The following is a 25,985-nucleotide window of genomic DNA, read 5'->3' on the forward strand; positions in this document are numbered from 1 at the left end:
TGGTCAGCAGCAGCTGGTGTAGAATGGACTTGTGTGATTCCAGTAATTTACTTTGTACCATATCCCAAACATTTGGCCAGCCACAATGCCAATTTTTCACGGGAGTGAGTTCAGACTGATAACTTTTGTTACTCCTGTATTTTTCTGTCAGAAGGACCCTGAAGAGTTGAGAGCAAAGTACAATAATAATGGGATAGTCCAAAGAAAACAAAGAGGAAAATAATATCTTTTTATCTTACTATCAGCATTTGATATTGCATCCTGAGAGGCAATGCACAAAAATAAAGCCAGCATGGAATTTAATTTAAAAAAATACATGACAGTCTTTCAATGTTTTATCATTTATATTCCTCAAGAGGAATTTCATCACCACTGTGCTATGCAGCTCTGACTGTGCTCTAAAGTTGTCTCATGCTGCCACTGCAATCTCAAGGTAATTCCTGGCTGCTGAAATTCTTGACCAACTTTAAGATATGAAAAAATACTGGCATGCAGAACATTTATTGGGGTGTTCTTTTAACTGAGTATCAACAAAGACTATTGCTTTGTGTTTTTGTCTGAAAAACTGATAAAAATACACGTTAGAGAACTTACACTGAGAAGCTGCACTCTATGGGTAAGAAGGCACAGCTCCAGTGTATTTAGAGGAGAAATGCATGTGCTTAATCAGCACATGCAATTAAAATAAAAGCAAGGAAATCTGTTAGTATTTAGAATGCAAAGCTCATTGTTTCCAGACATTTTTGCTGATCTATTGCAGGCTTCTTTTTTTTGCACTTTTAAAGTGCTTTTGTCATCATGGAACAGGTCATAATATCAGCATTCACTACTACGAGTGAATGCTACTTGAACTCTAAGCTGTGAAAAATTTGATTCAGACTTGCAATCACAATTTGAAAAGAAGCTAAGGGAAAAAAAACAGATTGGGGTTCCAAAACTGTCTGAAGGTTTAATTTCATGAAAAGAAATGTGGTCTGCAGCTTAAGAAGTGGGAGTTTCCTATTTGTGAAATCAGGTAGGTTCCTCTCAGCTGTTAGACTAAGACTCTTTAATAGACTAGTTTTTTCTTTCTCTCACAGTTCTTAAAACATCACCATGTTGATATGAGTCATCTAAAACATTGGATACACCTCTTAGAGCAATTCTCTCAGTCTGAAGAGGCACTCAAAATTAATCCTTGCTTTTGCATTAATAAGTTGAAGACCAATTTTCCAGGCTGTTAGCAAAGAAATTAATTAATTCACTCTCTTCCCCCTCCTCAAAAAAAAACCCCAAAAACAAAAACCCCAAAAAAAACAAACAGAAGAAACAAATAAAACCAGCAAAGCAAGCAAGCAAACAAACAAACCCCCACAAAAACCAGTTAAGTGAAATAATTCTGTCTTCATTACTCTTTTGCTAGTTTTGACTGCCTAATTATTTTGCAACAATAATTGAAGGCTAAAGCCATGCTCAAGTTTTCTGAATTAGGCTTGACCTGTTTGTCTACTTCACATAATTTAAGAAAACTCCTTGAAGTATTAAACATATTTTTGTTAATAAATTCAAGAATACAAATAAAATCATGCACTTTTTTTTGGAAAGAGCATCCATAAAACATTGTAACACCTATTTAGTAGCATGTCTTTAAAGAAAAATGTTTACTTAGTGTCCTGGTTGGATATAGGATTATTTTAATTGTTTAGGATGAATCATATTTAGAAAGAAAAATAATTAGTATTTACATTCACAAGGATTGTGTGTGTATAAAAGGAATCAAAAAAATTTGTAAAGAAGAAACAATTGAACAAAAGCTAATAGAGGAAGGAGAGAACAGTAATTAAATTCAGGAGGGTATAGAAGCCCTAGCTGAGCAAATTAACTCTTTATCATCAGTAGGTGAATAACAACAGTTGGCTTGTCCTCTTATGCTTTAAAGGTGACACTGGAGTATTTAAAAGTAGTAAGTCTGCAGTACTGCAGTAAAGGTCTCTGGGAAAAAAAAAAATCCTGGGTTCTTTATGGGGAAGCAATTCAAACTTTGCATGCAAATATCTGATCTTTACTTTTCACTTTTAATTCTAAATTGAATTCACAATTTGAAGAAGCTGCAGAAAAGCAACTTATTAATGGGAACAGAGTGAGCTGCAGCTTTCTGAGTGGTGTTGCAGCTCTACAGCTGTAGAAACAACTGGGGGGAAATTTGTCCACAGAGGCAAAACGTGGCAACTAAGCACATGTAACTTGGAGTGATAAAAATAATCAAGATGAGTAGCTGTACTTACCCAGAGTGACTCCTCAAGTGCAACAACTTCTGTTGTGGTTGTGGTGGGCTGTCCGTGGTCAGGCACCCACCCAACTGCTCTCATTCCACAACCCCAGCAGGACAGGGTGAAAAAAAAAATGAAAAAACTCAAGGGTCAAGTTAAAGAGAGAGTTGGCTTACTAATTACTCTCACGAATAAAACAGTCTTGACTTGGAGAAAATTAATTTAGTTTATTCTCCATTAAAGTGGAGTACCAACCAGAGAAAGAAAGACAAAACAAAACCTTCCCAAAGTCCCTCTTTTTGACCTGCTCAAATTCTCTCTCTCATTCCTGATTTCTCTACTCCCTCCTTCCAGGCAGTACAGGGAATGGAGGCTGTGGTAAGTCCATCACAGCTCCTCTTTGCCTCTCCTTCCTCTGCATTCTTTTCCTCTCCTGCAGGGTGGCTCCTTCCCATGGGCTACAGCACCTCAGGGTCAACCTGCTCCAACATGGGTATTGTAAATGCAGGCGAACCCAATGGGAAGAAATGCTGATGTCTGACTCAATTCAGAAGACTGAATTATTTCTTTATTATAACTATGCTAAAATACATTAATATGCTGTATAAAAGGAAGATACTCAAACTACATATTAGTTTCTCTGACTGTAACAAAACTCGTGACCCTCTCTGAGAGTCCAGCCGCAGGTGGGTTGGATTGGATTGGATTGGGTTGGATTGGATTGGCCATCAGCTCAAACAATCCTCACCAGAATCCAATCAAGCACTCACTCCAGGTAAACAATTCTCCAAACACATTCCACATGGGAAAAACAAGGAGCAGAAATAGAAATTATTTTCTCTTTCATTTCTCTCTGTGCACCTCAATGAAAAATCCTGAGAGGGAGAGAAATGTGCTTGCCACACATGGGTTCCCCATGGACCGTGGCTCCTTCAGGGCGTGTGCACCTGCCCCAGTGTGGTCCTTTCCACGGGCTGCAATGTGGATCTCCTGCAGGGAGAATCTCTGCTTGGACACCTGGAGCATCTTCTCACCCTCTGACTTTGGTGTCTGCAGGGCTGTTTTTCACACCCTCCCCTCACTCCTCACTGGCTGTGCCCTTTTGGCCTTTCTTACATGGATTTTCTTGTGGTATTGCCACAGTGGCTGCAAGGTTCAGCTGTGCCTGGTGTCATGAGCTGGAGCTGGCTGTGCCCAGCACGGGGCAGTCCCCACCACTCCTCACCAAGGCCACTCTGCAGCCCCCCACCAGCTCCCTGTACATTGCTTCAACCACAATTTCAGTGTAGCTGAGGATGGGGACCAATGCAGACCCTGTCTGCATCAAAGGGCAGGAGAAACCAATCAAGAAACCAATCACTTCCCATAAAAAACTCACTGGAAAAGTTGTGATGATGCCACAGTCGGGTCACCATAAAACAGGTGTTCTGCATTCTGAGTGAATACAATCAGGCAGCTGTTGGTTTTCAGGCTGTAAACATAGGTGTCAGATCTCCAGGTGTGCAGGCAAACTGTTCTCTTAATAGCCTTTGTTTGGAAAAAAAAAACAATAAAACAGCAGATCTCTGAAAAGTTCAATGACAATAAAAGCAAATAAAAATCAGTGATGAAGATTTCCAAAACACCAAGGCCAGGAAAGCCATGTCTGGGTCACTTAATCAGGGCATCTTACTAAGAACTTTGTAATGCAGCTATCTCCTCATTCAGTGGAAGGAAACAAACTATGTGTAACAAATAAAACCAATGTTTTTAAATCCTACAAGGCATTAACTTTTAGTAACTTGGTCAGGGCTTTTACAGAGAAAGACTAAAATCATACATACTAAGTGCTTACAAGACTTCAGTGAACACCATTCCACCAGAAGAAGTAGCAGAAAATGTCCTTAATGGGCAGTTTCTAATTTAGTACACTTTTAAGTAGCTGAAAACTTCTCATTTTTATGATAATTAATTCTGGTTTTTTTCAACCAGCTGTATAAAGTAAAACCAAACCATCTGGCCACCATAGTGTATAATTTGCTGTGATTAAAATTAAAGAACTGGACTGCAGGCCAACTCTTTTTGCTATGCCATGTGTCTTCACACTTGGATCTGTACTATCTGACACCATCAATGTGTCTTCCACGCAGTGCCAGTAGTAGTACAGAAAGCTGTTTTATTTTCATTTTACTTCAGTGATGGAAAGAGTCTGTGTTTTAAAAATCAGTTTATTTCAGAGAAGACACAGCAGAGAAAGAGGTTTGTCTCAGAGCTGCAGTGAAAGCATGCTGGTGCCAGAGTGTGCAGACCTGACTTAGCCACTTGGCATCCTGGGGATGAGATCCCCTCCCACATCTCTGTCTCCATCCATGGAAGGGGTGATGAAGAGCTGCAGCAGCTCCCACTGGACATTTTCGGGTGGATTTACTCAAGTGTCTGCTTGCACAGTGGTTGTGACTTCAGCAAGGAGAGCAGGATTAGCAGCAGAGAAAAGGGGTGAAGGAGGAGCTTCTTTCAGACAGAATAGTCATGCTGCCTAATCTGCATTGCCTAATAACTCTACTTGAATTACTGAATGTCTTAAGGTGGATGCAAGGCAGTCAATGGTGTCATTTCAGAAAATGAAGTGCAACCAAAATGACAAATAGAGGCTGAAAACACCTAGAAACTGCACTGCAAGCTTGTGTGAGACCTTGCCTTACACACTGAATTTTTGTGCCACTGCACTCAGAGCAAGGGAAGCCAGCTTTGTGCAAGCTTAGTGTTACCTGCAACAAGTCTAGCACTGGCAGCACTGCAGGTGCTTGTTGTCTTTTCCCACAGAAATGTGTTTTAAGGCTGGGTTTAGTGCATTTCTCCCTATTGGCAGAAAATCCCCCTTAGGGAACTGCTGGTATTTCTGGCAATTTTATTGGGCATCTGCTCAGTTTCAGGCACATGATGATATAATGTGCAGGCACATATTTCACATAATAATGATAAGGCTGCTATATCATGCTTATAACACATGTTTAAAGAGACTGCTTAGTGCATGAACTAAAATCTGACTGTTCAATTGCAGCATGCCCTTGCTTTTCAACAAACTGCATTTACTGAATAAAATAAAAACAAAACAAAACAGCAGCAGTTTTCCTCTGTCAAAATTACTAAAATGTTTTTGAATTACTTCAACATTTTTACTAATTAAAAAAACTGTTTTTCTCCCACAGAAAATAACTTAAGAGTCATTATATTAACAATCTTAATGAAATAGCTGGCCACAGCAGCTATATTCACTGGAACAGAAATGTCACCATTTTGCTCATAACTACCTTTAAAACTTCTTCTTTAAATAACAATTTAGTATACCACTCCTTTTTTTCGTCAGGGGGTAAATGGGCTGAATATATCTAAAACTCTTGCTGCTTCTGTCTTCAGAACCTGAGTTAACACTTTGCTTTTTACTACAGACCAGTCTTATGAGACAAATCTGCCAAGTGAGTAAATTTGGTATTTTATCCCTATGTAAAACACGTAGTGCATCACAAGGGAAATTAAAAATGCAGTAAAAAGTGAGAGTGACAAAGACTTTTTAGATAGCCCTGCTGCCACAATGCATCCATTTTAAATTCTAAGTGCAATGTTTCAAAGCTATACTCTCAAATCCTCATTCCTCCTCCAAATCTGGTAGAAATGCAACATCTGCCAAAAAAGTTACGCATTCAACTTAGACAATTTCCCCAGTGCTGAGTTCAGCACTAAACCAAAGATTTCCTCCCTCATCAAAGGACAAATTACTTGCAGCTTATTCAACCCACTGTCCAGAAAAAGGAACATTTTTTTTGGCCCCTAGACACCAGTCCTGAACACCCACAGAGGCATGACTATTACTGGCTTCAGAGCCATGCATAAGAGGTAGTAAGGGATGAAAATCCTCACTTCACCCTGCTAAATCCACCATTACACTATAGTGACAGGAAAAGTGCCAAATACCTGCCACTTTCATCCTGCTGAAGTGCTGAGACAAGGATTAGAGTTATATAATGTTGTAAAATAGGAATTCAGCGTGCGAAGGGAGGAATCTCTCAGTCCCCTTCCTTATTAAAATCACTGCTCACACAGATGAACAGCACTGCCCCTACAGCAAAAAAAAACCAGCCAAACCCTCAAAACTAACTCTCACCCTATCATAGAGTTACAAAATCACATTCCAGAGTATTGAGTGCCTGAGAATTTCTGGTTAGAATAAAATTGCAGGGCACATGTCCTAGACTGGTGGGAACTTGGTTTATTATTATGTTCTAGGTATTTTTCACCGTACTCAAATTTTGTTTATATTTGCCCATAAGGCTCTAAAACAGATTGAAAAATGATTGAAAACAATCTGTAGACAAAGTGAGCACAGCAGGATTTCTTAAACGTGTGCATAGGAAAGTTTTTTTGGATGAGAGGTTGGCATTTCTCCTGCACGTGAATGCTGGCACTGCACCAGTTCTGTGTGATGGCATCACACTGACTTCTTTAGTACACTATATAAGTGGAGAGCAGAAGAAAAAGAATTTAAAGAAAGTTAGAGGTCCTCTTCCTCAGCAGCTCTTGTGGTTTCTTAGCTGTTGATGTGCTAAAGCTGCCAAAGCTGGTGTCAAACTAAAAGTTAAAATCAGGGAGACCACACCATCCTTATTTTTGAGTTCAGATGAAAGCTCCACTGGGCTGGGAATGTTCCCAGGGTTTTCTGTGGTTTTCTCCAACCCTGCAGCACCATCCTAAAGCACACTTGGTCCAGCAAGCAGGGAGCAAGGGATGACTATCCCAGCCACTTCAGCCAGGCAGAACAAAATCAGGCATAACAGCCTAGTGAGAGCAACGAGCTGACAGAAAAGTTGCTAAGTTCAAGTAGGTTTGGGCCCTTCCAAATGATGATGGTATTAATGCATCTCTAAAAGAGAAAGGATTAGAAGAGTTTGGAAGAAGTGGAGTGAAAACAGCTCAGGTATTAAATGCCTGCTTGTGCTTTGGCAAACAGAGTATATGTTGGAAAAGCATGGAATCCTTGACAGCCTAGCTATGCAGGGGAGAGTGTAAAACACACAGTGCAAGCTGGATAAATTTTGATTAAATAGTTTGTTTTGTGCATTGGAGTTCAATAGTATCAGTGAAGGATGAACAGAAGTCATCCTTCAATGTATTCTTTCATCCAGCAGGGGACAGGTGCTTTTGTAGCAGGGAGACAAGTGAATTAGAGTTGAAAATTTTATTAAAGAACAAATAAGAAGTGGAGTGAAACCTTAGAAGTGAATTCACTTAAACATGCAAAATCAAACAATTAACAGATGAATAGGCACTTTTGCACAAAAATAAAGTTAAACAGACTAAAACCTTTAAGAAACACCTAGTGTTCAGTATTTTGGATTTTAAAAAAGTGTTGGATATTTTACATTGAAATATCTAGTGTTTCAGTACCACGCCAATATTCTGACTGTTGCCGTCTTCAGAAATATTACATTATTTGAGAAATAAGCTAAAACGAAAACTTTGGCAGGCTGCATTTCACTGACCTTTAAAAGAAGCCCATGAAAAAATTCAAAGCAACAATCCCCAGCTTTGATATGCACTGTAAAGTGCAGAAATTGATGCTTCACACAGCAGCAGTTCAAGATACCACATAAAGATAAATGATTGAGGTACTGCAGGAAAATTATTTGTCCAGATACTACCTCATTGTGATATAATACTATTTTAGCACCTGCATTAGTGTTACTGAAGTGCCTTTTCCATTTATCTTACCTCTGCACAGCCACAGCCTACAGGTCTTTGCACTCATCCATCCAAAAAAGAACAAGATAGTTGGCTGAATGCTACATTGCATTTAACCACCCTGACAAGAGTAGGGTCAGACATCCAACAGTCTGGCCTAGGGAGTCTTATTATAGCAAATTTATGAGAGCAGATGTTGCTCCAAGCCCTGCATGACTACATGTTGTGTTTGGCACACTGGAGTTAAGCAGCTACATTTTCTTGCAGCTGCATAAAATAGCAATTATATTGTTCTATGTGCTAAAAACGTACCACTGAAATTAAACTAGAATGATTAAGGGATCTGAAGCCTTGGACAAGTCCTAGACTTTAATACACTGCTTTAATACAAGCAGGGTCTTAGAAAAAAACCTTTTTTTTTTTTTTTTTTTTTTTTGGCAGTTTAGAAAATAGGTATTTAATCACTTCTTTTAAACTCTTCTTTCTGAAAATAGTTGAGGCTGTTTTCCATCAACAATGTGAGCTTTATTGTCTTAACCCTATATTTATAAAACAAATTACCACTAAATGAAGAAGAATAAGAATAAACAAGAATTTTATAGATATAATTTACATCAAGAGGCATTTATTTACAGAAAAATGTGGCTTGTAAAATTATTATCAGTTTTTCAAAATTGACTGCACTTGTGATTTAAATCTTTAAAAGAATCAAATAATCATTTCAGTGGGTATGGAAGGCAAAATCCCGTGCATAAGACTGAATTAAGATGACACTCAAATCAAGGAAAAGCCTCATTCCAAAATAAGTCTTCATATTCCTCTTGAAGGAAAGTTTTTAAAATGCCATGTGCAATAAATTCAGGTTTTCTCTGTGTTAACTTACCTTTTGACTAAAAATAGGCTGTAGCTAACAAGAGTCAGATGTTACTGGCTCATCAGATGAAACTGCATCCTATTTTACCTTTGCTTCCATTTTCATCAGAAGCAGGTTCACTGATGTTAGTGGGTTTAAAATGGTGGAGCTGAGCTATATATATTTCCCTATTAGTTATTTCCCAATACCTTTCAAACACAGCTCATCATTATTATAAAACAGATTATGACACTGTCTTTATCTTGAAACACAAATTTTTCTCACTTTTTCTCTTCCTGTTCTCTCCTCCAGCTCCTGAGGGATGGAGGTGGTGAGGGTGTGAGAGAGTGGCTGGTGGATACCCTGCTGCTGACCACAATATAGAACAAAGATATAAATATATATATATGTGTGTGTGTGTACTATATATATATATATACACACACACAAAGCATTTTACTAGACTTGGTGAAAAAGATTAAACCTTTTTCAAGTGCTTTGACCGACTTAATTATCTTAAATATGCCTGTCTGCTGATAGTTACTAAATAACATCATAAGCAGATATAGAGACCTCTAAGAGAAGTGGTTGAACTAATGAAGGTGTGAAAATCTGACAGAAGCAGCTTGAGCCTCCCAGAGCAGTGCCAGGTCAGTCTCTTTGCTCATTGTGCTCTTGGACACGTGAAGTCCAAAAGGAAGAAGTGGAAACAAGGCTGGTTTTGCAGGGAAATCACTGAAAACCCTGTTTGATCCAAGGTACAGATTCCTGCTGGCTTGCAAATTCCCATCATTTATGTATAGCATAAAACTGCTTCAACTGCCCTGCTTCATTGAATACTGAAAACTGAGTAGGTAATTTCACACTTGCTCTTGGACATTAGCTTTATTATACAAAACTTTGTCTTAGGGAACTGTTATATATTTCAGAAGAAAAGGGATTTGTAACAGAGCTAGTAGCATGCCTTTATTATAGAGGTGCTAGGAGTTACCATCTGAGAATAGCAGATTCTTTTTCACAGTGTAATTGGCATTATCTTCTGTCCATGTGCACTTTTGCTTATCAGCAGAGACGCCCCAGAAAGATGGTTTTATGTTGTGTCTTTTTATACTACTGAAACTTGCTTTGCCATAAAAGAAAGTTGATTATCAGCCACAATGAAATCAGTCTGGTTGCAAAAGTTAATAATGGAGCTAGATGTCTGGTGTAGAAGTCAAGGAAAATCAAGAATTATTAGTTCATAAAACAAGACAGGCATACTTCTAACATAATGGGAAAAAACAAAACAAAACAAAAAAAAATCCAACCAAAAAACACCTTCCCCCTCACCAAAAAACCCCAAACATAACCACAGAAAACCAAACCCAACAGCAAAACTCACCTCAAACCTCCCAGAATTAAAGAAAAGAAAACAAAGAGCTCCTGGAGAGCAGGGTGCTGTCAGGGGATGAAAAGGGAGGAAGAGAAATTAATGCTCTTGTTTCTCTCCTGTGGCCACAGTGAGTTTTCAATCCAGTTTTGACAAGGTTTAACTGTGCCATTTCCCCAAATGTGTTGTTGCAGCTGCTGCCAACCAGGCCCAGCAGATGATTAAAGGGATGAGGAGAGGAAGCTGTTGCTATAGGACACAAGAAAGCACAACACGAGTCACCTGCTATTTGCAAGGTAAAAAAGAAGAAAATTTATTTTCTGACTCTAACTTTTATACTTTCCCAAAGGTGACAGTGGATTGGAGAGTGAATGGGCCACCTTTCCAAAGACATTGGACAAACCACCAGTACATCAACTTCCTCTCACAAAGGAATGCAAAACAATATGTTGTTTACAGAAAATGTGTAAGAAAGTTTTCTAACAGAATATAAACTCAGAAGGCTTTAGAAAATCTTAAGAATCAGGGTGACAGGAAGCCATGTCCTGCTTTCCAAAGGAGGAAAGGATCAGGACAGATGTAACTTACTCCAGTTCTTAACAACACGTTCCTACAAATAGAAAGCAATGCTGAAGCTATTACTGTCACCACTCAGGTATGATGAGAAGTGTTAAAAGTAATGAGCTACCTATCTGAACACAATAAAAATGTGGTAAAGCATGGTATAATGATTATCAGACATTTCAGCTAGTTCTGAAACAGGGATAATACGTGTTCTGCAAACTATCCATCAAAGGTATCTTGCATTATTCCATGTGACAGATTAAATGGCTGATCTCAGTGCATGTGAAATTGCCAGATATCCAAGAATTTAAGAAAACCCAGGCAAGTTTTCACAAAGAGTCTGGGCTTTGTAATAGTAAAAATTACTACCAGTTTTTTTTCTGCCAAAATGCCAAAGCTTATGTGGCTTAAAACATAAAAATGAAAGACTCTGTGCAGAGAACCAGGCTAGGAAAGGCAAATCACAGTGTAAGAAGTGTAACAAACTGAGACCATGATAAAGGGCTGAAAGAAACTCCCATGGAATCACAAAATATAAGCATTGTGGGGTGGCATACCTGGAGAGAATTATGCAGTAATTTTGAAAAGTTAATGTTTAAAGCATAGCTATTTTGGGTGAGTTTATAGCTATTCACCATTTATAGGACAACCAGAATAATATTTAAGCAGGAATTAAAGATAGATTGGGATTGAATGATACAGGGTGGGTAAAACTTGTGTTATGGTGAATGCCTGCTCAATAAAAAAACCCCAAAAAAACCCAACAAACAAGCAAAAACCTTCAAAAAACCAGTGTAAAACGAAAAAGTGTCCTCAGGATGTCTTGGTGCTGTCCACAGCACAAAGTACTGTGGATAGACTCAAATTTTCTTTCCACATCAGGAGAACAAGCCCTCTATTACAGAAAGGATACAGCTGGTGGGAAATTTAATTTGTAAATTTTAGTATGATCTGCAAGAATCGGGACAGATGATACTAATTTGTGCTGCAATTCTATCATGCATGCTGCCTCTTAAAAATGAGTTTATTTGCATACAGTCAGGTATTCAACTGAAGGAAAAGCATGGAACAAAATGTAAACAAAAGTAACACAACAGTCGTTCATCTTGACCAAAAGGACTGCAACCTAAACAGCTTCCCATGATATCACCCCAAAATGGATGAATTCCAAGGTCTGATAATAGATATAACACACCCTTGGAACCTTGCTCAGTGCCAAACGTTGTATCCCTTATAAGAAACACTCAAAACTTGACTGATATTCAGCTTAATGGAATTAATTTGCTTTCCATCAACTCAGGAATGTTTTGCTCTTAAATTAACTGCTAATTCCTAATGCAAACCTGCTATCCATACATACTGCTCTTATGCCTTGATTTGAAAGTACTTTTCTTTCTCCACCAACATTGCAAGAAATTGTTGTAGATTTCTTTTTTTCAATTAAAAAATGACATTAGGCTTTTGTTTATACTCTTTGTGCTCTAAAAATTCCATTCTATACTGCAGTGAAATGCTACAACAAATCAATGAACAAAACCTGCTAATACGGCCTAAGCTTTGCCTGATTTAACTTCTTATGCTTTGCCCTCTTAATTCTGGAGCATTCAATTCTAAGTATTTTAAAAAAATTACTTTTGCAGTATTTCTTCATAATTTTGGAAATTGGCTTCTGGCTATCAAATTTCCTTTTCTGAAAGTTAATACGTATTAGATGTTTTTACCCCTCATATACTGTATCAATAGCTTTTCTCTTTTCTTATTTTTTTTTAATTTTGGTTTTTTCCTTCTTTTTTTTTTTTTTTTGAATGGAGGGTAAAGAGAGAGAGGACAAGATAAAACTGCTATTTAGAGGGTTTTATATTTTTGCTAAGTTGTTTACCTTTGTGTAACTACTTGTAAGAAAATATTAATTGAATTTATGTATCAGATTTGTCAGTTGACTTTCACTGCATCACCAACCTTATGTTTTCAAGAACAAGTCAGCACTTTAAGACAGATGATCCACAAGTAATTAAGGCAAATGATATCCCAAGCCAGAGATTTAGAGTTCTTGGTCACCATATTAAGAGTATTACTGGCTTTAAGACATTGAAAGTCCATCCATGTTACTTTTCCTGCCACAGCACAATCTTTTGTCATGGTTTATAAACACCATGGTAAAATTCATATTTTTGCACAAATATTTTCAACCTGCAGTGGTAGTACAGCATGGTAAGACACCAGCTTAAAAGATGTTTTTTTAAGCAGCAGGAGGTTTAGCATCACCCCTGTGTTCAATTTTGATACAATTTGTTGCCATAAAACAGCCCTGGCATTTTAAAGAAATTCCTCACACAGATAATATCTGGGCCACTGTTTTTCACATCAATTTTAGCAGTGTCTGCAGTTCACAAAACAGGTGATTTCCTTGAGACTGGGAAGAGGTACCTGCAAAATTACATAGGAACCAAGCTAGGCTGGAGGTATTTTTACCTTAAAAACGTGCATGTTGGATTCCTTCACAATCTGAAATCAATCTCTGGGATGTCCCCTTGTCTGTGCCACATTGCAGAGTATGTTTCCTTTTGAAAAAGTCTTGAGATTGTTAGAGGACATTCCAGATGTGACTTGCATTTCTGTGCCTGGGTGCATGGAGGAGAACTTAAATCACATTTCTGGGAAGTGAATGAACCATACCTCCATGCTAAAAAATCCCAGTTCACAGTTCTGGTTTAAGTGGCAACTTTCAGGAGAGAGGTGCTCTTTAAAGCACCATTTTCAGGTGCAACATCCTGCTTGCAGTTCTTGTAGAAAAATGTGAGTGAAACTGGATGCTTTTACATTTCACTGATCAACTGCTATAGGGAAAAAAAATTAGTTTTCTATTAACAGCTTATTGGCTGGTAAGCTGTTATCTTTTTTCTAGCACTTAGGTTAATGGCAGGTTAATCTTGCTAAGACAGATCTGACACACCTCTTTTTCAGGAAATCAGAAAACCAATAAAAGCTTAATCAGTTCATGTGTAGGCACATAATGCCTCTCTACTACTTGCTGTTAATATGACCAGGCATTATTTTAACAGGTTAAAAAAATGTTTCATGTAATCTTCAGCTGGAGTCAACAACAGAGAAAAGCAAAAAACTAGAATGCAAACAATCACGCTCCATAAAGTTGCAGTGAAAGAAGGAAGAATGGGCTGGGAGGGGATGAATTTTTCCCCAACCTTTTTGAGTGATCAATGTGCATCCTGAAGCCTGAAGACTGACAGCACCAATGCATTTTAATCCCAGCCAGTTTAACTAAAAGCATTACTCATGCCATGCCTTATAATTTAGACTTGTATTAACATATAGCTTTATTTACTACTCTCTAGACATTCTATTTGTTCTGGCATAACACAGAAATGTGGGGCAAGGTGAATTATAGAAGCTATAACACCACATTATTTTCAAATTGTATATACATTACCATTCTTATCCCTTTCTTTCAGGAATGAAATCTGTAGTGAGAGAGGCCTGGTCTCTATCCAAGGCAAACACATTTGCTTAGTTCACACATGCACCCTTCCCCTGCCTTTAATCTTTCCAGATGTGTGTGTGGGTGGAGTTTTCAGCCATGTGAAATAAGTGGTTCTATCTTTTTGATACTTGAGGGAATGTGAGAAAAATCTAATTGAGGAAAAGTTCTTTTTTTTGTTCTGAATAAAAAAAGGTAGCAAAGTACAATGAGCTAACTGTTTCTAAAATGGTTTGGGAGCTATTCTAATGGAAAAACAAATAGAATCAAACCTTCACAGAAGCAATGCAATTAGTACCCTTGTGAAAAGCATGATCTGCAATAGTGTAAAAGGTTATTCCCAAATCTAAGAAGCTTTAATCCTGAGCTGATCCAATCACCATAATAAAATTACCATTGCAGGACATGAGCTCCAGCATCATTTGTGAGCTAAAAGATGAGTGGAAATATTTGTGATTTAGCAAATGAGTGCCCTTTTCCAAAGCACTTGCTAACTGTACAGTACATACCAAACACGTGCTTCTGAATTTGGTATTTCACACAACCTCTGTCCACGGGAGAAAAAAAAAAAAAATCCATGTCTTGCTCCGAACTGTTAACTGGTTTCAAGATGAAGATGTTAAAACATATAGCCAGTATTTACAATTACAAGAAAACTTCTCACTGGGAAATGAGATACGGTAAAATTTAATCACCATGTTTGCAATTTTAAGATCAGTGTGTGAGGTAAAGGTCCTAGGAGAGAATTTTTTTAATAGACACCAAATTCTGTATGCATTCCCTGAATGACCACTATGATAAAAGCAGCTAGAACTAACCTTACATTTGTGTACAGATGTGCAGCAAATGAAGTGAAATTGAGAGAAACAATAGAGAGTTACATGAAAATAAGTGTGTAAAAACAGGAAAAGAAGCATATGCCTGTTTCTGGGATGCTTGGAGATTATTCCAGGGAAGTTAGTGCCCATTGAAGTCCTAAGGAATGTCATAATTTATGCATTAAAGGCTAACCAAACCAGCTCAACATTAAATCTGTTAATTTTTCCTATGAAGTCAAATACCACTTACAGAGTATAGAACTGCACCATAGGCTACCCTTTGTTTGATCTGACTGTTTGGTCTTCCCTATGTGGTATTTAACAGAACAGATTTTAATTAAAAAAAAAAAATTACCATGTTTGTTGTTCTATGTGCCTCTGTCTGTCAAATGACAGAAGGAAAAACTTGTGTTTCAGTGACACTCTGGCTTATGCACACAAATGATCCCCTGGAAAAAAAATCAGAGGTTATAATTATTAAAACTACCTCAGAATTTGAAATGACGTTTCTCATGTTCTTGGAAAAGAAAGCACAAAAAAAAAAAAAAAAAAAAAAAAAGCATTTACTATACACACTCCAAAAGGATTTTCAGCCCAGGGTTTGTTTTATTTCTGCAAAAACCCTTTTAAAAATACTGAGTGGAGCAAGTGACTGCTATGGCATGGTGGTCCAGCATCTGGAGAGCTGCACAAAGGCAGCTCAGGGTTTGAGACAGCTGTGGCAGGGAAACAAACCTGTGTGGCTCTCACCTGCACACCTCTCCCACAAGCTCTGTGCCAGCCTGTTGCTGTCGAGGCAGGACAGGAATGAAGAGAACTCTGACTCAGAAGGCTGTGAGAGTAAAAACTCAGATTTATTCAAAATACACTGCTCTTTTATACAGCGCTTCACAAGGACCAAATCCATTGGTTCTGAAGTGAAAACAACTCACATCATTGGTGCAGAGTGCTTGATGCACAGTGATAGAACTTAACTATAAACAATGTGAAAAACAAGAGAGGTAAAGAATTATTTACATTCTTTCCCAGCTCTTTCCCAGGCTTTTTGCCTGGCTAGAAACTCTCAGTTTCTTCCTTTGACTGAATCTGAGTCCCACACCAGGCATCAAGCAGGGCTCACAAAAAACGGATATTTTACTTCTGTTTAGGTCATTTTGACAGCATTTGCATAATCCTCAATGTTTCTGAAAGAACATTTGAACCTGCTTTATTGCAAAAGAAACTTTTCAGAGCTAAAGGTAAGGTGGAAAATGAGAGACTGAAATACTCTGTATCAGGAGCATGGGATGATCCTCATGGGTCCAAATCATCCAGGTTATCTAGTTTTCTTTGGAGATGGAAAATCTTTATCCTCAGTACAGCACCTTTTAGAACCCACTTTTTGCACGTGGCCTTTTCCTCCCTACAGTTCTCTGGGCAGAGAAATGACAGAACTGATCACTCAATTAAAATTAGTTTTGGTGCTTGCTTTTGTGAGCATCCATGTACTCCTCAGAGGTGGGAAGAGGCTGAGACCCACTTCTGCTTAGTTAGACTCCTTAGGAATTATCCATGTTTGATTTTACAGAATAACTCATGAATAAGTGTAAAGTTTGACCTTTTCTAGTTCTGTGCTAACACTAAATGTGTTTCTAATGAGGTAGACTATCCCTGTGAGACACAGCATGACTTTTCTGGGGATAAGTTTCTATTTTGCACTATGTTAAGCCAAAAGCTGACTGTGTGCATGGAGTATTTTCATTTTTATTCTAGCACAGTTTTGTGTGTATTTGTTAGAAAGCATGAAACCAAACAAAGAAATAAATTTGTTCCTGGAGTTTTGCTGCCTCCAGAATGAAGAGCTGTTTGTGGTCCCAATGAAAAGCCCTCTAGGAAAAAGGTACATGAAATTTTGGCACTTCATTATATATGCCTGTCATTAAATGGTAAAGACTCACTGAATGACTGTTCAAAAGGTTAGCTACTGACATTTTAAGTTAATGCTCACACTCAGCATGCCCCCTGATGTAGCAGCACAAAGAAACAACTACAGAAATAAGCTGCAAAACCTCCTTTCCAAATGCATAACTGCCCTTACAAGCAGGTGGAAAAAAAAAAAAAGGTCACTTCAGCTGTGGACACCTCCTTTCTGAGATATTTCAGCCTGTTCTGTAATATCAAATCACCCATGCAGGGCAAAGAAACAAACTGCAGGCATACAATTTCCTGGGAGCTGCCACCAGAACTCTGTATGTTCTGTTTTTAGAAAACTTAGAAAATGAAAACTTAGAAACTTAGAAAACTTAGAAAATTTAGAAAATGAAAATATGAAATGCCCATTCATTTTTTCTTCTCGAAGGTCTTGAGGTTGGGTGTTAAGTAGACTCTCCAGAAGACCGGAGGATGAGCAGAATACAATTTTATCAAATAAAACATCTTATCAAAAGTGGGAATAGGGATATATTTTAATTTAAGCAGTTTACATGCTAAATTTTCATAGATCACACTAGTTCAACACTAAATTATATCTCACTTTGGGATTCCTTAAGAGCTATTTTGCATACCTTTTCAACACATAAAAACCACAAAAGTTTTCCATAATATTCTTTGCACAAAGAATACTGGCTCTGTAAGAGTGGTCACTCAGCATAAAATTATATTTGGAATTTCTTGATGGAATAAATGCATGTATCAACTTCATAAGTGTGAGGCCAAAATCCTACAGATAAGTTTGTGATCTGGTTCAGCCCAAGGGCCCTTCTCACCACGGAGTCTGTTGCCAGAAATGCTATAAAAATTTCTAAAGGAAGAAGAGGAACAGGGCAAGTCATTTGCAATACCACTGCAACAGCTTTCAGCTACTTTCTGCTGATTTTTTTTTGCATGAGATTTTCGTTCATTTTTTAGAGAATAGCTAAAGTGTGCTTATACATAAAAACAAACAGAAATTCTCAAATTATGAATGCATTTATACTTCCTTTCTGGGAAAAAATTAGTACCACTTAAATCATGTGTAACAATGCCTAGTTGCTCTTTTTTTTTTTCTTTTTTCTTTCCTTAGAATAAAGGTTTGCATTGCATTTTGAAAAGTGTATATTATGCACCACTTTTCTGTATTGTGCTATCACTACATTTTAGGAATTTATTTACTTTTCTTTGGTAAGTGACTCAATTTCAAGAAGCCTGCAATAAAGATCTTAACCCCTCTTCACCTGGAAATCCTCAAAAGATTTTGTAGTTTGAGAGAGAATTTAGGAAAAAAGGGACTCCAGTGAAAGCAATGGTGCTCTTCTTGAAAAGAGTGGTGTATAAAGAGGGAGTATATAAAGCCACCATGATAAAATGCATACATTTGTCAAAATTCCTTTGGATACATGCATAACTGAAGTGTTATTCATTTCTACAGTGGAAAAAACCCATTTATCTTAACTGCAAGGGTCCTTTGAAGGTATTACTGATAGTAAAAGGGTTTTAAAATCATGGGGATTTAGGATTAAAAGGAAAATTAAGCTTAGTAGGCCCTGAGAAAAAACCCTGGGTACATGTTGGCCTTGTACCTTGCTAGAACTGCACTGTGTAGCTCGTACATGATAAATGATATAATTGTTAAATGTGATGATTTTTTAGTAATTAAATATAATTACTGTTTAATCATAAGAATAATCACGAGAAACTCATGCTTGGATAAAGTCAATGTATACAGTAGAACAATATAAGGGCAGTGGTGAATTTATCAAGAAGCAAGAACACAGCTGCCTGTGCGATGGGGTTATATTTAGATTTTTCAAGAGCAATAGGCAAGGGATTGCCATCAAAGAAAGTACAATAGAATATGGAATAAAAAAGCTGTCCAAAGGTAAAAAAGAAAACCTTCATAGCAGGAAGCTTTCAGTTCAGCTCAAATGCCTTCACCCTTTCTACCCTCTGGAGAGGCAGTTCTAGGAGCTAGACTGCCCTCAGACTGAAAAGGCAATAGTTTATTTAGTTTAGATAAATGTGAGATGTTCTAAGGAAAAAAAAAAAGTCAGTATGGCAGTAACACAAGTGTATCAAATTAAATCTTAAAGTAAAGTTGCAGCATTTCTGTGATAGCTGGTGCATGGTGACTCCTGCAACCTTTACTTGCCTCATTTATGGACCTCCAGTATATTCCTATATTCTACATGCTGTAAACTCTTAATTTTACTAATTTCTTGTCTCATAATTCTTCTGGGAGAGCAAACAACTTGACATAAACGAAGCAGGATTAAGTAAGAACTGAAAACTTTAGGTTAAATAGAACATAAGGATTATGCTGCTAGGCAATTAAATACCAAGATATAGAAGATTTGCACAACAAAAAGAAAGGTAATCAATGCTGGAATAGACAAGCTTCAGAAAAAGCAAAAACAAACAAACAAACAAACAAAAAAAAAAATCCCCCCAAAAAACCAAAAAACTCCCAAAAAAACTCCAACTAGATTAAGACAAGAGTAATCCAAGTGGTTAACTTGGTGAGAAGCAACATTCCCAAAAGACATTTTAAGGAAATAATACTAAGAAGATGTGTGCATTTGGCAAACTAAAGGAGAAATTCTGAAATAAAAATAATTTTACTTGTAACTTAATTTATTGGCAATTTCTGATCAATGTATCAACTATACAGGAAGATGTAATTTGCTCTAGAGAAGAAATAAATATAAATTTATATTTATATTTAGGAACTGTGATGTTTGATGATGAGGAACTTTTTTGTAAATCCCTTAAGAGGAGCAGAAAAATTATCAGCTTAATATACACTTGTGGGGCTAGAAAGACAAATAAAACAGGAAGCAATTTTCTATCCTTTTATTGCTACCTAGCAAAGGGCAGAAATTACCTGAGGTGCTGTGCCTTCATCTCTGATTATTAGCAACAACCCTGTCAGTCCTCTTCTTGGAAAATAGTGGAATAATATGGAAAAGAGCATAATGTTACAGAAAGATGGAATAAGGTAGTCTAAAAGTGAACATGCCAAGAAATTTTTAGAACTATGCAACCACTGCATATCTAGTCCATAAGGAAAATTCCAACTATTAAAACAGCAATTAGACATCAAATATATTTAAGGAAAGTCTTATGATCTATTTTTCTCTCAAGAAAAGAAAGATTCAGAAATGGGGATTAAAAGAATACTATTATGCATCACAAAATGATAATTTGACCAAGCAGTAATTTTCTGTTCCCTAAATATGGCAGAAACAAGCAGATGTCCTAGCTCACACTATTAGAGATTTGTTTCTGAGAACTTTGTCATCTGAAGAAGCACCAAACTATATGTGGTGCAATTTCCTGTCAACAGCAAATGTTTGCCCCTTGATCTAATGCAACAGTTCTTAATGCAAAATTTCTCCTTGGAAACCATATGCTGAGCTTAGGTTCAAGAACCTGAAAGATATACTTGCATTTGAACCACTTTTGACCACTCTTTCCAGGGACTAAGGAAAACAATTCATGAACAGCATTTAGAAAACAACTTGACTGTAAACTACTAATATATCCTCTTCCTTACAACCTAAATTCCTTAAAAGTATTACTACTTTAAAGCAAACACTGATTTCTGTATTTCAGGTTTAGGAAGAAGAAGGTCCACATCCTTCAAACTTGTTAACATCTGATTCATCCCCAGCAAACTTGGTGTTTGGCAATAATGTGTAATTATTTCAGATGTTATTTGCATCTGCACTGCATTTGGTTAAGAGGTTACAGCAGCTTATTGGAGATTCTAAATGCCCATATGAAAACCCCTGAGTTAAGGCAAACTTAAAAAACCATTAATATATTAAATATAGTGACATTGTTTTAGTGTTTGTACAGTCAGAATATTTTTTGTTGAAAATAGATAGGTTTAGAGATTTTTTGTAATTTTTTTTTTTTTTTTACAAAAAGTGTATTCAAACACATAATCTTTAACTAAGCCATGGGACAAGTACCTGTGGCCCACAGACCCTTTAACCACTCTGCTTTTTTATCTTTTCTTCCCAGGAGATAGGGAGGGAAGGGAGCCCAGAAAACAAACAAAAAATATTCACTGTTCAGTTCTGAAATCCAGACCGAGTTCAGCAGAATTTTTTGAAGACAACCCACAAATGACTGAAAAGCTGGATGATCTTCAAGCAACAGCTCACCTGTGACTGCAGATTTTCTGGTTGTTTTTGACATCTCTCAATTGACTCTTTTAAGCTGATTTTTTTTTTTTTTTTTTGTCATTTGACAAATGTAGTATTTTTTTCGAAGTGCTCAGGGGAATAGAGGGTAAGCACCCTGGTCTATCACACCTACAATATAGAGCCATGAGGAAAAAGCAGCAAGAGAAGAGAAGAGTATTATGTGTTATCATTATCTCGCATTACCTGGCAAGAGGTTATCTTTAATGATTTAAAGCAGAGCACTGTTCTCACACAGTGTTGTTCTCCAGAGAGACTGGAAGAAGCCTTTGTTTTATACAATAGATCCTTCTCTGAATGCACTCCGCATCATTCCTGTTAACATCAAATGATAAAAAAGGCATTTTTAATTTTAGCTGCCAGCTCTAGGAACCATACACTTCTCAGATACATGCACAGCACCACTGCTTACTGCATCTGCAAGAAAGCTAGTTGTTAATTCCAATGGAGGCAGGTAAAATCTGGTTTTTTTTGTAAAGATGGTTCGAGCATCACAAGAACAACAGCCTTTCCTTGTCACTTAGTTTCTTTTAGTAGAGCCACCAGAAGCAAGATGTCATTTGAAATTTTGTTTGCAAAGTTAATTTTCAGACTAAAGTACACCATGCATGCAGGTCTCCAACATGACTTTGCACCCTTTGCCCAAAGAAAAGGATCTCCAGCTCTCTCCATGGGATGTGTCTCCTCCCCTTCCCACGCAGAACAGTTTTTTTCATTTACCCTCCCCAGGATGAGGCCCTGGGAACTGAAACTGTGAACATGAGAGAAAAAGTTGGGCGACTCAAATGTTTAAGTTCACTATTAGGCTGGGTTCAACAGGAGCCATAAATGTTTGATGTGTGTTTGCAGAGATGGAACAGAACCACACCCTATTAGGTCATGAGAGTGAAATAATCTGAGGGAATTTGTTGTTAGCGTGTCTTGTCAAGAGATGTTATTTATTTTATTCCCTATAGCTACATTTACACATGTATATGCAATAACAGAGCAAATCATAAACACAAAAGGTCATTCAACATTTTGTTTCTACACATTCTTTAGTGGGTGTAATTTATTACTGTATCAGCACAGAAGGTAGCTAGTGGGGGAGCAACAACATCAAAAGGACTCAAGTGATGAATTGAAAGATTAATTTCCTCCAAAGCCATGGGGATTTTTTGCACAAGTCCTTAGAACCCCTGCCTTCTACACTAGAGGAGTATGTTTGAACTCTCCATGTGAGGCACAAACTGGGGGACAACCAGAGAGAGCAAACCAAAGCAGTTACCAAATTATTGTAAATGTAGGACCTAATGTCTAACCCTGTGCCCCATTTTTTCCTTTCTTCTGAATAATATGCTTAACTGCATCCTTCATGGCCAATCATTTCCTGGACCTTGTATTAATTGAATGTATCAAGAAAAATGCAAGCAAACAGCTGTTGTTAAAAGCAAATCTTCAGAGTAGCCCATCACAGAGGAGCCTGCTTTTCATATTCCCTGACCTGCTGCCACATCCCAGAAAGGGTAACTCTCAGGGTAGATGAAGTGCCATGACTTGAAGTGTGAGAGATGATGGCCCATCAAGGAGTAGGAATGACTGAAACCTGCTGTCAGCCTTCTCATATAAAAAGTCAGGGATTGCAAGCATAAATCCTTCAAGGAGAGAAAATATGGTGCCATAGAAATGACACGACACATAAAAAACTAACTGAAGTAGTTCCAAAAGGTTTCCAAGAGTGATGTCCCCAACAGGAATCACAATACTAATGAAGACAACGTATATAATTTTGTAGCTGGTGCAGTGTAGCCCTGGTGCCCAGTACACAGTATATTGCCATGCTAGCAGCAGTATTGAGCTTGCAAGGCCTCAGGACAGCAGCTCCCCAAGTTTCCTTTGTCTAAGCTTCTCTTGAGCTGCTTGCAATTTCCCAGCTTAACTGTAACAGAAATTTTTCGAATGACCATGTGGTTATGCTTAATTTGCTTTATTTTTGCTTATCTTTGTATGGTACAATAGTTTTATGCAGATATTCTCTGTAAAACACATGGTATGATAGCACCTTGGAAAGTGGGTCCATAGGAGATGGTCTAGAGAAGTTCATGGGATGGTAAGGGATGGGTCAGACTCACAGAGGACCCTTTGCACTATCCACAACTCACCAAAGGTCAGCTGGAGAAATGCAGACTGACAGCTGAGCAGCACCTTTGTACCTGCAGAGGTACAAAGAAAACAGAGAACAAGCATGCAGCTTATGTGAAATAGCCCATGAATTCTAGGAATTCTAGGAAATTCAGCTGCACCATGAACTACTCAGTAAAGAGCAAGCAAGGTGCATGACACGTTAGCAAACACAGAAGTATTACCCAAGAGGATCTCAAGGTGAGACAGGAGAAATCAAAAAGATCATATTCTTCATGGCTAAAGGTTTGAGCTGCATGATCCACTCTTATTTCTGAGGAAGTAACAGATTTCAGGAGAAGTAACAGATACTAAGAAGCATGAATATCACAGGTCTATAATATTGTATTTTTTCTTTTAAAGTACTTATTTTTTTCAATGATGACTTCAGTGGGATAATAAACACTATTTAATTAGACAGTAAAATTTCCATTTGGGTTTAAATTAAATTCTTGGTATTACACATAATGTGCTTCTTCTTTTGCCCTTAATAAAAATGTGAGGTTAATGATATGTAGGTATGATTTTGCTTACAGAGGCCATTCTGTGCTAGGATTTTGCATAATTAGTATGTGTTATTCAAAATAATAATAATTTCCTTCCTTCACCCATCCAGATTTAAAATCAAAACTGCTCAACCATGTGATTTGTTTTTCCTGGTAGAATTTTTTAAAGTTCATTGCTATCCTAGCAGTAGTTTAAATGCTTACACTCTTCTGGTTCCTACTTGGTCAAAACGGAGATAATCTGTTGTTGTATACAATCTTTTTGTGTGACTTAAACAGTAATAAAGGGAGGAGAATATTTTCTAAATGTTGCTTTCTATGTGAGAGAAATCAATATTTTCCTAATTATCAGTGCAACATCTTACAGAAATTTGAGAAATGACTAACCAGTAAATCTGCTGTCACGTTGCAATTCACACTGCTGGCTTTCTTTCCCACTCCACCGAATTCCAACACTCTCAGTGTCAAAGAAGTCACAGGAGTGCACAAAGGATTGTGCTGCTGCTGTGGAAGCAGCAGCTCGATGCTTCAGCTCCAGCTTAACTTCCTGTTGTACTGGTTTTGCTCCAGAAGGTGATCAATTGCATTTGAATTCAAGTGCCCTGGGAAAATTAAATTTTAGGATCTGTAATTTATTATTCAAGTCATTGTGTCTTTCTGAATCTGAAAATGAGTACTTTGCATGCTACTTTGACGTTGAGCAGTGTGAGGTTCTGATCTAAGGCAAATTTTGGTGAGTCCTGTTCATTTAATATTTATCAATAGATTTTCTGTATCACAGTGGAGACTTTTCTGCCACTGACATAGGCTGAGCATTAAGTGCATTCAGTTCTTCTGCAACAATTTTTCAGTCTTTGGTGTATGAAAATAAATGTATCTCAGGGACAAAGAAAATAAATTTATAGTTTTGATTCTACACTGAACAGAGGAATATATATAATATAGAGACATTCATACACCGTCTGTTTCTTTTTCCTTTTTAACTGTAAATGCAATTTAAACATCACATTCTTCACTCTTAGTGTTATTACAGTAGCCTCCTTCATGAAAACAGACAACCTAAACAAGAAAATGTCGTATTTCAGAGACATTGAGGGGAAAGAATACCCACCTTGTTAAAGGAGGTTCTCCTTGAAGACAACTCTTATTAAACTTTTGACTTGGAACATCTGTCTCGGTTCTTCGGAATGACTTGTGCTGCACTTGTTTAACCGTGTTATGATAAACTGAGACATAGGAGTAACTTCCTATTCTAAAGTCAGTAGGTCAAGCTGGCCATCTGTAAAATAAACATTTCCATGGGATGGCTGGAAGCTGTGAGAAAAAAGGTTGAAAATTAAACCTGAACTAAACTGGCAAGACCTCTGCTCACAGTGTATTGCTGATATGGAGAGTTATTGTAAATGCAGGTGAACCCAATGGGAAGAAATGACCATGTCTGACTCAATTCAGAAGGCTGAATTATTTCTTTATTATAACTATGCTAAAATACATTAATATGCTATATAAAAGGAGGATACTCAAACTACAAACTACTTTCTCTAACAACTTGTGACCCTCTCTGAGAGTCCAGCCCCAGGTGGGTTGGATTGGCCATCAGCTCAAACAATCCTCACCTGAATCCAACCAAGCACTCACTCCAGGTAAACAATTCTCCAAACACATTCCACATAGGAAAAACAAGGAGCAAAAATAGAAATTGTTTTCTCTTTCATTTCTCTCTGTGCACCTCTATGAAAAACCCTCAGAGGGAGAGAAATGTGCTTGCCACAAAGAGTCCTGCCTTGCATGTCTCTGGTATGCTAGGAAGAGAGAGACAACTTTAAAGGGAGCACAATTCTGTAAGATAATACTCACAAGAAGAGTTTAGAATGATGATTAATGTTAGATTTATATTAAAAATTTTGCCTCTGTTCTTCTTGAAGGAATGAGTCCTGGTATACTGCGATGCTCTGAACTGCTGCAGTCTCTTGTGTGTCTTCAGAAGTGACCAAACAAAAACTGACTAAAACTGAAATCAGCAAATCAACCTTTACAAAATATTAACACAACTTTTAGGCTGAGATGAAAAATGAAGGAAGGGGGCATTAA

At 37.5% G+C, this 25,985-nt stretch overlaps 2 long non-coding RNA genes across 3 annotated transcripts in view; both read right to left on the bottom strand.

The window, feature by feature from the left end:
* Positions 1-3,560: 3,560 nt before the first annotated feature.
* LOC144248932 (uncharacterized) lies at positions 3,561-24,299 on the bottom strand. The gene is made up of 3 exons (XR_013342116.1): positions 24,282-24,299; positions 15,420-15,513; positions 3,561-3,776 (listed from the first exon to the last, which is right to left on the bottom strand). It is a non-coding gene; the product is annotated as an uncharacterized LOC144248932 (long non-coding RNA).
* Positions 24,300-25,005: 706 nt separating this feature from the next.
* The window catches only part of LOC110477026 (uncharacterized), a 37,104-nt gene continuing 36,124 nt past the window's right edge, over positions 25,006-25,985 (bottom strand). Inside the window, exon 3 of one of the 2 annotated variants that reach the window (XR_004148891.2) lies at positions 25,006-25,208. This is a non-coding gene — a long non-coding RNA (uncharacterized LOC110477026). The remainder of the gene's footprint in view (positions 25,209-25,985) is intronic. The other variant, XR_004148893.2, reaches the window with a different exon arrangement.

This window comes from Lonchura striata, chromosome 2 (genome assembly GCF_046129695.1).
Source record: "Lonchura striata isolate bLonStr1 chromosome 2, bLonStr1.mat, whole genome shotgun sequence".
Taxonomy (NCBI): Eukaryota; Metazoa; Chordata; class Aves; order Passeriformes; family Estrildidae; genus Lonchura; species Lonchura striata.